The sequence below is a fragment of the Oncorhynchus tshawytscha genome, linkage group LG21 (assembly GCF_018296145.1).
Source record: "Oncorhynchus tshawytscha isolate Ot180627B linkage group LG21, Otsh_v2.0, whole genome shotgun sequence".
NCBI lineage: Eukaryota > Metazoa > Chordata > Actinopteri > Salmoniformes > Salmonidae > Oncorhynchus > Oncorhynchus tshawytscha.
The window spans coordinates 18,348,971-18,363,668 of record NC_056449.1 but is presented as its reverse complement, the minus strand read 5'-3'; positions in this window follow the sequence as shown (position 1 = coordinate 18,363,668).

The following is a 14,698-nucleotide window of genomic DNA, read 5'->3' as shown; positions in this document are numbered from 1 at the left end:
CCTACCTTCACCACCTGGAGGAAGCCCGTCAGAAAGTCCAGGACCCAGTTACACAGGGAGGAGTTGAGACCCAGGGTGTTGGTGTTGAATACTGAGCTATAGTCAATGAACAGCATTCGTACATAGGTATTCTTTTTGTCAAGATGGGATAGGGCAGCGTGCGGAGTGATGGCGATTGCCTCATCTCTGAACCTGTTGGGGCGGTATTCAAACTGAAGTGGGTCTAGGGTGGCCGGTAAGGTGGAGGGGATATGATCCTTGACTAGTCTCTCAAAGCACTTCATGATGACAGAAGTGAGTGCTACGGGGCGGTAGTCATTTAGTTCAGTTATCTTTGCATTCTTGAGTACAGGAACAATGGTAGCCATCTTGAAGTATGTGGGGATAACAGACTGGGATAGGGAGAGATTAAATATGTCTGTAAACACACCAGCCAGCTGGTCTGCACATGCTCGGAGGGCGCGGCTAGGGATGCCATCGGGGCCAGCAGCCTTGCGAGGGTTAACACGTTTACATATTTTACTCATGTCAGCCACTGAGATGGAGAGGGGGGAGGGTGCAGTCTTTGTTAGCGATCCGCTAAGACTTCACTGAATTATCCTCAAAGCAAAGCGGGCAAAGGTGTTTAATTTGTTTGGAAGCGTGACGTCGATATCCGTGACGTGGCTGTTTTTGAGGTCCGTGATTTCCTGTATACGTCTCGTGTCTGAGCCGTTGAATTGCAACATGCTTAAATGCGGTGGTTCGCGCTTTCAGTTTAACCGAATGACGCAATCCATCCACTGTTTCTGGTTAGGCTAGGTTTTAAATGGTAACAGTGGGTACGACATCTTAAATGCACTTATTTATAAACGAACTTACCAAGTCAGCGCATAGGTCAATGTTGTCCTCTGAGGCTGATCGGAACATATTCCATTCCGCGTGATCAAAACAATCTTGGAGCGTGGCTTCTGATTGGTCTAGTCAGCTTTGAATGGTTCTCGTCACTGGTACATCCTGTTTGAGGTTCTGCCTGTAAGCCGGGACGAGCAAGATGGCATTGTGGTCGGATTTGCCGAAGGGGGGGCGGGGGAGGGCTTTGTATGCATCGCGAAGTTAGATTAGCAGTGGTCGAGAGTATTAGTCCTACGTGTCATGCAATCAATATGCTGATACAATTTAGGTAGCATTGTTCTCTTGCTTTGTTTAAATCCCCAGCTACAATAAATGCAGCCTCCGGATATACAGTTTCCAGTTTCCATAATCGAGTGAAGTTCCTTGAGGGCCGTATTGGTGTTCGCTTGAAGGGGGATGTACACAGCTGTGACTATAACTGACGAGAATTCTCTTGGTAGGTAGAATGGGCGACATTTGATTGTAAGGAATTCTAGGTCAGGTGAGCAGAAGGACTTGAGTTCCTGTATGTTGTTATGATTTCACCAAGAGTTGTTAATCATAAAGCATACATCCCCACCCTTCCTCTTCCCAGAGAGGTGTTTATCTCTGTCGGCGTGATGCATAGAGAAGCCGGATGGTTGAATCGATTCCGACAACATATCCTGAGAGAGCCATGTTTCCGTGAAACAGAGAATTTAACATCTCTGATGTCTCTCTGGAAGACAACACTCGCTTGTATTTTGTCTACCTTGTTGTCAAGAGACTGGACATTGGAAAGTAGTATACTCGGGAGCGGATAGTGATGTGCCGTTTTTGAAGCCTGACCAGAAGACAGCTCCGTCTGCCCCTTCTGCGTCGCCGTTGTTTTCGGTCAGCTGCTGGGATGAGATCCATTGTCCTGGGTGGTGGTCAGGACAAGAGAGGATCTGCTTCGGGAAAGTCATATTCCTGGTAGTAATGTTGGTAAGTTGACGTTGCTCTTATATCCATCAGTTCTTTCCGGCTGTATGTAATGAGACTTAAGATTTCCTGGGGTAACAACGTAAGAAATAATACATAAAAAACTAAATACTGCATAGTTTCCTAAGAACGCGAATTGAGGTGACCATCTCTGTCGTCGCCATCTAAGGGTCCCAAGGGTAAATAAGGACCCGCCTTCACTAAACCCCTAAAATAAAGCAGCTAAATTGAATTTTAATCCTCAAATCTATTTTGCATGAAGAAACAACCCGACATTCATTACAAACTTTGTGAATATCTGGGTTTTCCCTCTTCACAATGCATAAAGACTGCATTTAATCAGTGGACACCACTCGTTTTTATTACAACACACCTGGCATAATTATCTTCTTTAATAATAATAAACCTCTACTTTATTATTATTACTGCTAACTGTACTGTGTGGGTGTAAACATATATTTTTTAGCAAGAGATAGCACTTGTATAGCCTAAGAAAGTAGCAGAAATGTGCAGAAACTAGTTTTGAATGCATTTTATTGAAGGGAAACAACAGTCTAACTTTTTTGGGAAACATAGTGATGTGTTCTTATTTATATACTATAAATATGAGGAATGCAACTACAAAATAATAGTCTTCTCCCATTTTTTGAACCATTGCCCCCACCCACAAGGTGTATAAACAACACCATTAAATAAAAAGAAAATAAGATAATAGATACAAAACAAAAATGTGAAGAACATACAGTTGAAGTCGGAAGTTTACATACACCTTAGCCAAATACATTTAAACTCAGTTTTTCACAATTCCTGACATTTAATGCTAGTAAAAATTCCCTGTTTTAGGTCAGTTAGAATCACCACTTCATTTTAAGAATATGAAATGTCAGAATAATAGTAGAGAGAATTATTTATTTCAGCTTCTATTTCTTTCATTACATTCCCAGTGGGTCAGAAGTTTACATACACTCAATTAGTATTTGGTAGCATTGCCTTTAAATTGTTTAACTTGGGTGAAACGTTTCGGGTAGCCTTCCAGAAGCTTCCCACAATAAGAGTGAATTTTGGCCCATTCCTCCTGACAGCGCTGGTGTAACTGAATCAGGTTTGTAGGCCTCCTTGCTCGCACACATTTTTTCAGATGTGCCCACAAATGTTCTATAGGATTAAGGTCAGGCTTTGTGATGGCCACTCCAATACCTTACCTTTGTTGTCCTTAAGCCATTTTGCCACAACTTTAGAAGTATGCTTGAGGTAAATGTCCATTAGGAAGACCTATTTTGCTTCAATATATCCACATCATTTTCCTACCTCATTATGCCATCTATTTTGTGAAGTGCACCAGTCCCTCCTGCAGCAAAGCACCCCCACAACATGATGCTGCCTCCCCCATGCTTCACGGTTGGGATGGTGTTCTTCGGCTTGCAAGCCTCCCCCTTTTTCCTCAAAACATAACGATGGTTATTATGGCCAAACAGTTCTATTTTTGTTTCATCAAACCAGAGGACTTTTCTCCAAAAAGTATGATCTTTGTCCCCATGTGCAGTTGCAAACCATAGTCTGTCTTTTTAATGACGGTTTTGTAGTAGTGGCTTTTTCCTTGCTGACTGGCCTTTCAGGTTATGTCAATATAGGACTCGTTTTACTGAGGATATAGATACTTCTGTACCTGTTTCCTCCAGCATCTTCACAAGGTCCTTTGCTGTTGTTCTGGGATTGATTTGCACTTTTCGCACCAAAGTACAGTGGGGCAAAAAAGTATTTAGTCAGCCACCAATTGTGCAAGTTCTCCCACTTAAAAAGATGAGAGAGGCCTGTAATTTTCATCATAGGTACACTTCGACTATGACAGACAAAATGAGAGAAAAAAAATCCAGAAAATCACATTGTAGGATTTTTCATTTATTTATTTACAAATTATGGTGGAAAATAAGTATTTGGTCAATAACTAAAGTTTATCTCAATACTTTGTTATATACCCTTTGTTGGCAATGAAGAGGTCAAACGTTTTCTGTAAGTCTTCACAAGATTTTCCCACACTGTTGCTGGTATTTTGGCCCATTCCTCCATGCAGATCTCCTCTAGAGCAGTGATGTTTTGGGGCTGTTGCTGGCCAACACGGACTTTCAACTCCCTCCAAAGATTTTGAGATCTGGAGACTGGCTAGGCCACTCCAGGACCTTGAAATTCTTCTCACGAAGCCACTCCTTCGTTGCCCGGGCGGTGTGTTTGGGATCATTGTCATGCTGAAAGACCAAGCCACGTTTCATCTTCAATGCCCTTGCTGATGGAAGGAGGTTTCCACTCAAAATCTCATGATACATGGCCCCATTCATTCTTTCCTTTACACAGATCAGTCGTCCTGGTCCCTTTGCAGAAAAACAGCCCCAAAGCATGATGTTTCCACCCCCATGCTTCACAGTAGGTATGGTGTTCTTTGGATGCAACTCAGCATTCTTTGTCCTCCAAACACGACGAGTTGAGTTTTTACCAAAAAGTTATATTTTGGTTTCACCTGACCATATGACATTCTCTTTATCTTCTTCTGGATCATCCAAATGCTCTCTAGCAAACTTCAGACGGGCCTGGAAATGTTCTGGCTTAAGCAGGGGGACACGTCTGGCACTGCAGGATTTGAGTCCCTGGCGGTGTAGTATGTTACTGATGGTAGGCTTTGTTACTTTGATCCCAGCTCTCTGCAGGTCATTCACTAGGTCCCCCTGTGTGGTTCTGGGATTTTTGCTCACCGTTCTTGTGATCATTTTTTACAGTCCTTCTTTTAGTGCCAGAATTGGCATCTCCTCCTCTTGCCTGCCCCAGCTGCAGCCTCAGGTGGATCAGGACAAGATTCAGCTCCCTGAACAGCTTTCACAAGTGTTGCAGAGGCTGCTGTGTGGGGGAGGTGCTCCCTTCTTTAGGGTCACAAGTGCCTTTTCCAGCTGCTCCACGAACACCCTCCTCTTATTCGGCTTATCAGGCATCCAGGTAGGGTTGATCTTGTTCCATATCACGAAGGCATTGTATAAGGACACATCAATGATGTTATGGAAGATGACCAGGGGCCAGCAGGCAGTCATCCTCCTGCAGCTGTAAGTTCCCATCACCTTGTCCAGGTTGTCCACACCTCCTTTGTTGTGGTTGTAGACAAGGATGCTGGCTGGCTTCCTGTCCTCACGATCACTGATCTCAGCCATTTTGTGCAGTGTGCTCAGGAGGACCGAATTTTTGTTCTTCTTTGGGAGGTAAGAAACAAGAGTTGTGGTGGGGGTGAAGGCAAACTTTGATGAGAAGGCCTCTCTTCCCCTTGTTGCTAGGAGTGCAGGGGGGAGCTCAGGCTTGTTCTTTCTAACTGTGCCAACCATGGTGATCTTCCTCTTCACGAGCTGCTGGCTGAGTTTATAAGAGGAGAAGAAATTGTCACACGTGACATTGTGCCCCCTCAGTCCATCTGTTACATCAAGATCAACCCGTATCCCCTGGTTCTTCCTATCCGGGCCTCCACTGGTCAGCTTCCCTGTGTAGACTTGCATCTTCCAAGCATAGCTGGATTAGGCGTCACAGGCCACCCATATCTTGATGCCATACTTTGCTGGCTTGCGGGGCATATACTGTCGGTAAGGACAGCGACCTTTTGACAAAAGAAATTACTATCAGTAATTAGTATCAGTGTCACAGAAAACAATCACATGAATCAATGATATTACAGCAATACATAATCAAATTAACAGTGAAAATCACTTACATTACAGATATGAAGGTAAAAATGTACCTCTGAATGGAACCAATTGCTCATCCTCTGTTACTTCAAACCCATGTTTGTAGAGGTATGGCAGACGCTCCACCCACTTTTCCCAGATCTCTCTTATGGCCGCCAGTTTGTCTCTCACACGTCCTGCAGGTCTTGACTCACGGTTATCAAATCGTAGCATCCCTGAGAAAGTGTGAAAGACTTTCAGTGGCATCGTGGCACAGAAAATCGCCCTTCCACTCTCTGCATTTCAGAGACTACATGTGGCCTCGCCTCAGGACCTATACACACCCGCTAAGATTAGCAGCCCTATGTAGGCTCGCAGGGCAATCAATCAATCAATCAATCAAATGTATTTATAAAGCCCTTTTTACATCAACAGATGTCACAAAGTACTATACAGAAACCCAGCCTAAAACCACAAACAGCAAGCAATGCAGATGTAGAAACACGGTGGCTAGGAAAAACTCCCTAGAAAGGAAGAAACCAAGAGAGGAACCAGGCTCTGAGGGGTGGCCAGTCCTCTTCTGGCTGTGCCCGGTGGAGATTATAACAGTACAAGGCCAAAATGTTCAAACGTTCATAGATGACAGGGTCAACTAATGATAATCACAATGGTTGTAGAGTGTGCAACACCTCGGGAGTAAATGTTAGTTGGCTTTTCATAGCCGATCATTCAGAGTTAGAGACAGCAGGTGCGGTAGAGAGAGAGAGTCGAAAACAGCAGGTCCGAGACAAGGTAGCACGTCCGGTGAACAGGTCAGTGTTCCATAGCCACAGGCAGAACAGTTGAAACTGGAGCAGCAGCATGACCAGGTGGACTGGGGACAGCAAGGAGTCATCAGGCCAGGTAGTCCTGAGGCATGGTCCTAGGGCTCAGGTCCTCCGAGAGAAGAGAAAGAGAAGAGAGAGAATTAGAGGGAGCATACTTAAATTCACACAGGACACCAGATAAGACAGGAGAAATACTCCAGATATAACAGATTGACCGTAGCCCTCTGACACAAACTGTTGCAGCATAATTACTGGAGGCTGAGACAGAAGGGGTTGGGAGACACTGTGGCCCCATGCGACAATACCCCCGGACAGGGCCAACCAAGCAGGGTATAACCCCACACACTTTACCAAAGCACAGCCCCCACTAGAGGGTCACTTCAACCACCAACTTACTAACCTGAGACAAAGCCGAGTATAGCTCACAAAGATCTCCCCCACGGCACGAACCCAAGGGGGGCACCAACCCAGACAGGAAGAACACGTCAGTGACTCAACCCACTCAAGTGACGCACCCCTCCTAGGGATGGCATGGAAGAGCACCAATAAGCCAGTGACTCAGCCCCCGTAATAGGGTTAGAGGCAGAGAATCAGACAGAGACAGCAATGGTGGTTCGTCGCTCCAGTGCCTTTCCCTTCACCTTCACACCCCTGGGCCAGACTGCACTCAATCGTAGGACCTACTGAAGAGACGAGTCTTCAATAAAGACTTAAAAGTTGAGACCGAGTCCATGTCTCTCACATGGATAGGTCGACCATTCCATAACAATTGAGCTCTATAGAAGAAAGCCCTGCCTCCAGCTGTTTGCTTAGGAATTCTAGAGACAATAAGGAGGCCTGCGTCTTGTGACCGTATCGTACGTGTAGATATGTATGGCAGGACCAATATGTACGGCAGGTCAATCTCATCCATCTTTTTCCAGTTGTCTCCATATTTACGGAAACCCTTCAAATGTGTTATCTCCAGGATGATTTTGCGATGGCTGGTGTGATGAACATGTAGAATGTTGAGGCGACATCCTGGGCATGGGCAACTGCATGTCTTGTGGGCCCTGTGGTCATTCTTATGACATTTTGTGCTGCCATCCCTGGTTGTCATGGTGACAAGGACCATGTTATTTTGATGTTTGATAAACATGTCTCTCTTGGGGGATTTCTTCTTCATCTGAAGTTGATGCATCGTGCTCTGGGTTGTATTCTTCCCCATCTTCTTCCTCAGATACCTCCTCCTCTTCTAAATCATTGTTCTCTTGTTCCTCCTGGAAATAAATAAATATGATCTACAACCTGTTGGGCACTGAAACGTGCACTCGTGGCTTCAGCAAATAGAGAACTGGGGGGACTGTCAAGAAATGTTCATTTTGTCTGAAATGTTGTTTATTTCTTAGCAGAGGCCGTCAGATTTTGATTTAATATCTGCTGGTACTTGACAGAGTCCATGATACCATGTATCCTTACAAGTTGACCAGGGCCCTTGGAAGAAAAACCGACCCACAACATTAAAGATCCCCCACCATACACAGTGGGGATGATGTACTTTTCTGCATGGCTATCTTTCTGTTTACGCCAAAACCCACCTTTTCAAAAATATCTATTTTGGTTTCATTTAACCATAGAACTGGTCCCATTGAAAGTTCCAGTAATGTTTGGCAAACTGTAGGTGCTTGAGTTTGTTGTTTGATGACAGTCTTTTTATGGAAACCCTCCCAAACAACTTGTGGTTATGTAGGTGGTGTCTAATCATAGTTTTGGAGACTTTCTGACCCCAAGACCCAACGTTTGCAATTCTCCACCTGCGATCCTTGGAGATTTTTTGGCTACTCGAACCATCCTCCTCACTGTGCGTGGGGTCAATATAGACACACGTCCTCTTCCAGGGCCGATTGTTAACATCTCCAGTTGCTTTAAACTTCTTAATTATTGCCCTGATAGTGGAAATGGGCATTGTCAACCATTGAGCTATTTTCTTACAGCCATTTTCTGATTTGTGCAGCTCAACATCCTTTTTTTGCACATCATTACTGTATTCTCGGGTCTTTTCCATAGTGATGGATGACGATGGGAACCTGGCCTGTGTGTCACATAGTCATACCCCAGTGAAACAAAAGTCATAGTTTACCACTTAAGTGTTCCTAATTACTCAGGTGAACTTAAACATGTAAAATATGACTGGGAAGATACTGCAGTTAAATTTGACTTATAAGAATTTCTAGGGGTGCCAATAATTGTGGCACACGTTTCAATCATTTTACAATTAAAGGTTTGATTTTTGTGAATATTTTGAATGAAAGACCAAGAGGATAAACAGCAAAGATTTTTTTTCACAGACCGTTTTTCTCATATTTATCAAGGATGCCAATATTAGTGGAGGGCACTGTAGGTGTTCCTTTTTTTCCAGCTGGGAAAGGAGAGTGTGTAGTGCGATTGAGTCATCTGTGGAGCTGTTGGGGAAGTATGCGGAATTAGGTTGGTCTAGGGTTTCCGGAATGATGGTGTTGATGTGAGCCATGACCAGCCTTTCAAGCACTTCATGGCTACTGACGTGAGTGCTACGGGCGGAAGTAATCAAATCAAATCAAATCAATATTGGCAGGTTACCTTCGCTTGGGACCAGGGACTATTTAATACCTACATGTTTCAAGCAGACCGGCAGACTCGGTGAGGGAGAGGTTGAAAATGTCAGTGAAGACACTTGCCAGTTGGTCCGCGCATGCTCCGAGTACACATCCTGGTAATCCGTCTGGTCCTGTGGCCTTGTTAATGTTGACCTGTTCAAAGGTCTCGCTCACATCGTCTACGGAGAACGTGATCACACAGTTGTCCGTAAGAGTTGGTGCTCTCCTCATTTGAACTGTAAATGCAAGAATTATTGACCAAAAATATTGACTTCAACACTGAGCATATTATAAAGTATGTCCTTTTCTCAGAGTATGATTGGGTTTATTCTTGCCCCTATAGAAGTAGCGGAATATTCAGCATAGACTTTGTGAGTCAAGTGTTCCAAACAAGTTAAACATATAGGGCCAGTTCCCCTGTCCTAAATCTACACATGGAATGCAAAGCATGCTCAATAGAGAATCTCCAGTCTGGTAAACTGGCACTTTAATATGTTAGCCAGTGCTTGGCAGGGTCATGTGGGGGCTGTCATCCCTCTTGTGAAGTGACCAAATAGAGAACAGAGGTGGGGGACACAGTAACTCCTGGAACACAGTCAAGCCTTAATAGGCAATGGAGACTACCTGAGGCAGCTGCATCGAGTTATTGTATTTAGGCCTGTCCATCTGCTAGCTGAGGCAACTGCATCTAGTCATTGTATTCAGGCCTGTCCATCTGCTAGCTGAGGCAACTGCATCTAGTCATTGTATTCAGGCCTGTCCATCTGCTAGCTGAGGCAACTGCATCTAGTCATTGTATTCAGGCCTGTCCATCTGCTAGCTGAGGCAACTGCATCAGAATACATGAGGAGCAAGGGGGAGGTTGACTGTAAAAGTGACCAATTTAAAATATAGGCTAGTCATTGACCTTTATCATCACTATGTTTGCCAATACTTTGCACATAGAAGATGAACTGAATTGGAATCGGAAGGCTGTTGTACTACTTCTCACATGAAAAAGTAAACAGCTATGCTATTAAAAGAACAGAACCATTCAAATCGTTCTTGCAGGGCAGGTAGAGGTACGTTCTCTGCTTAGCTGTTGATCAAAGAGGATCCTCACTTGTCCCAATGTCAAAAATGTGCAGGTTTTACTGACATGGTCAGGGAAAATACACTGATATTAAGTATTTATTAAGTATAACAATCACAGTACACCACCAGTGCATGTCGATAATAAAATAATTTCTGCCTCAGTCTCTCATTCTCTCTGTGAAAAATCCTTGCGTGAAAAAGTCAACGATCCGAAGATGGACGCCAAAATCTTTCTTTCTAATTTATTCTGCAAGTCTCAGGGAAGACAAGACACATTATGAGGCCACTCCGACAGATGACAGGTTCCACAAAGTCAGCACTCCATCGCCAGGAAAGAAGGCAGCAAATGGCATACATTTGATATTATCTATTTATATATTTTGTATTTTGAGACACTGGCAAGGATATGAGCTGTGGTCACCCAGACAGTAAATCTGAGAGGGAGGGGTGATAGAGAAAGAGATGGAGGGAGAGAGAAGGGAGTCCACAGTTCCTGGCTGTAAGTAATATGGATGCTATATGAGGATGGGTTTTTTCATCTGCTTTTGCTCCGCCCCCTGGCTTCCTGTCTTATCTCAGCACATTTTCAGGTGCTTTGTCACAGAGGGACCACAGTGCACTTCAGTCAGAGAGCGGGGTGGGGAGAATGGGAATTAATCAGCCTGCTGTCTTGTTGTCAGTACCTTCAGACAAATGGACCAGAAGATACCAGCTTTGAGGATATTATCAATGATGAGTAGGGTAAAGGTGCGAGTGATGGTGGAAATTATGATTTTGTTGTTGTAATACCATTGTGGGAGCAGTATTTTAGCTTTGCCTTTACAATTAAATGTTATACATTCAAATATATCAAGTCATCTCTGCACCCAGACTCAAACCAGCTACTGGATTGAAACATTTTAACGTCAGTCTCATAAGAGACTACACATCAAGTAAAGCTCTGTGTATAATAGACGTATTGCCTTTGTCGTTTATTTCGCCACATAAACCTGAACATAGAAGCACCTGAAATGTAGCCAGTATGCCTTTTCTTTGTAGCCTATTTTTACATTCCATGACTACATTCCTTCTCTATTAGGCCTTCAGACAGAGCCTGGTGAAAGGACGTGACATCTCCCCTCTCCTCAGCTCTCAGTGCCAGTGCTGCCATCTTAATCAAATTTAGCATGAACGGCTCCCAGACATCCCATTATATTGCCCACAGTATGCCTATTGAACACAGTCGACAATGCTAGAGCCCAGGCTTTACACACATAACTGGCCATTGCTCTGCAGAGTGATGTGGATGTCTGGTGCTTCATGATAAGGCCTGCTGGGAGAGGGAGAGATCACTCATCCAGACAATATTTACTGGGAAACAGTGACTCCATGTGGTGGGGAGAACACACTCAATTTGGAAAATAGGTAGTAGATCTATGCAGTGTCTTTCTGTATACATCAGACCTTGTACCCAAATAAGAGCAAAACTGAATTGCATTGGATTCATATTGAATGACCCTATTAAAACGTGTCCACATCTATGGTTCGTGTGCAGTAGTTGGCACTGGTATTCAAAGGTCTACATGTTGCCTAGGAAACAACGGTTGGGGTTGCAAAATATTCTGTCAAAATACATGTCAGGTTAGGACATAGAAGCTGACAAAATGAGTAAGCTCTTCATATACAGTACCAGCCAAAAGTTTGGACACACAAACTCATTCAAGGGTTTTTCTTTATTTTTACTATTTTCTACATTGTAGAATAACAGTGAAGACTATGAAATAACAAGTGTTAAACAAATCAAAATATATTTTATATTTGAGATTCTTCAAAGTAGCCACCCTTTGCCTTAATGACAGCTTAACACACTCTTGGCATTATTTCAACCACCTTCAATGGAAAGCTTTTCCAACAGTCTTGGAGTTCCCACATATGCTGAGCACTTCCTGGCTGCTTTTCCTTCACTCTGTAGTCCAACTCATCCCAAACCATCTCAATTGGGTTGAGGTCAGGTGCTTGTGGAGGCCACGTCATCTGATGCAGCACTCCATCACTCTCCTTCTTGGTCAAATAGCCCTTACACAGCCTGGAGGAGTGTTGGGTAATTTTTCTGTTGAAAAACAAATGATAGTCCCACTAAAAGCAAACTAGATGGGATGGCTTATTGCGCCAGAATGCTGTGGTAGCCATGCTGGTTAAGTGTGCCTTGAATTCTAAATAAATCACTGACAGTGTCACCAGCAAAGCACCCCCACACTATCACACCTCCTCCTCCATGCTTCATTGTGGGAACCACATATGCGGAGATCATCTGTGCACCTGCTCTGTGTCTCAAAAAAAGACACGGCAGATGGAACCAAAAATCAAAAATTTGGACTCATCAGATCAAAGGATAGATTTCCACTGGTCTAATGTCCATTAGTGTCCTTTAGTAGTGGTTTCTTTGCAGCAATTCAACCATGAAGGCCTGATTCACGCAGTCTCCTCTGAACAGTTGATGTTGAGATGTGTCTGTTACTTGAACTCTGTGAACCATTTATTTGGGCTGCAATTTTTGAGGCTGGTAATGAACTTATCCTCTGCAACTTATCCTCTACAACTCTGGGTTGTCCTTTCCTGTGGTGGTCCTCATTAGAGCCAGTTTCATCATAGCTTTTGATGGTTTTGGGGGATTAACTGACCTTCATGTCTTAAAGTAATGGACTGTAGTTTATTTTTGCTTATTTGAGCTGTTCTTGCAATAAAATGGTCTTTTACCATTTAGGGCAATCTTCTGTATACCAACCCTATCTAGTCACAACACAACTGATTTACTCAAACACATTAAGAAGGAAAGAAATTCCACAAATGAACTTTTAACAAACACACCTGTTAGTTGAAATGCATTCCAGGTGACTACCTCATGAAGCTGGTTGAGAGAATGCCAAGAATGTGCACCGCTGTCATCAAGGCAAATGTTGGCTAATTGAAGGATCTCAAATATAAAATATATTTTTATTTATTTAACACTTTTTTTGGTTACTACATGATTCCATATGTGCTATATCATAGTTTGATGTCTTCACTATTATTCTACAATGTAGAAAATAGTCCAAATAAAGAAAATCCTTTGAATGAGTAGGTGTGTCCCAACATTTGACCGGTACTGTATATATTCTGTCAGTTTTACATTTATTCCATTTATTCTGTCAGTTTTACAAGGCTGTCTCCAATTGATACAAGAAGAGAGCCAGAATGACAAACCAACAACTTACATGTTCATCAAACATCACACACTTTGTCCTTGGATATAGAGTTGAATAGAAATCTATAGCCCCAGAGACCAAACACCTATTTCCCCACATCTTCCCTTATTTACTTTCAACAGTCTGAAACAAAAGATCTATATCTACAGTATATTCATAATGTTTCATTTAACTACACAGAGGTTGGAGAAGTGGATAACGTTTTTAATTACTGACTAAATAGACTTTGCCAGATGGTTCTGTCTCACTCTCGCACACACAAGCAGACACACACACACACACACACAGTTCCCTCTCCCACAATTTCTCCTCCAACTCCCTCTCTTCAACTGGCTCCTGTTATTCACTGTCTACTCCCAACACACCCCCATCCTGATTAGCTCCCATTATGTACCCACTCCAACACACTCTCCTCCAACACGCCCCACTATCCGACACAATTACAACAGCTACCCACATTCAAAATTCCACACCCACGCACGCACCCCTGCACACAAAGGCCCACAATCAACTCACTCAATGCCATAGTCTCCTGGCACAACCATGGTTGAAATGAAACGAGACGGCCGTGCGACAACAAAGAGAGAGGCCTGAGGACAAAAACAAGTTGTTTGGCAACCTGTGTGTCACGAACGTCAAAGGCTGGGTTTGAAGCAAGACCTTAGGGAGGATATCATGTTTATTAATGTCATGAAATCACATCCCCTTCGTCGATGTGACAGAGCCAAATAGTCAGTTGGGCACACAATAACTAGAAAAGAGCTGCTACAGCTAGTGTTATTATGGAGATGGTACTAAAAGACTATCCTTCAACACCACAACTAAGAGTAACAATGAGGTTTTGTGGAAGGCTTTAGAATTAAAACACCAGGGAACTACACATGTTCATTTGAGAACACCATTTTTTGGGTTCAAGATGTGGCCTTGTATTGACAATTGAGGAATGAAGGTACTAATTTACACTGGGTTTAACATCACAATACAGAACAGCATTACAATACAGAACAGAATTACAATACAGAACAGAATTACAATACAGAACCAATTTATAATACAGGACAGATGTTTAATACAAAGCAGAATGACAATACAGAACAGCATTACAACACAGAACAGATTTACAATACATAACAGATGCACCGCTTATGGTTTTGGAATGTTTTACCGAAGATCACAAACACAAAAGAACAACTCCAATTCCAGCATAGGGGTGTTTGTTATGTTACTATGTACTTCATAGTTACTGCCAGGATCTAACCTAAATGTAGCTCAAGTATTATTTTGTACATTGTATGTGAAGGCAGCTATTCAATGTTGATGAAGTTTGCATTTACTGTATCCTGAAAAAGGTTCTCTAGAAACAAGAGGCTTACACATTCAGGTTTAAAGCAGGGCTGTTTAATTCCGTTAATGGAGGGCTGAAACAGTTC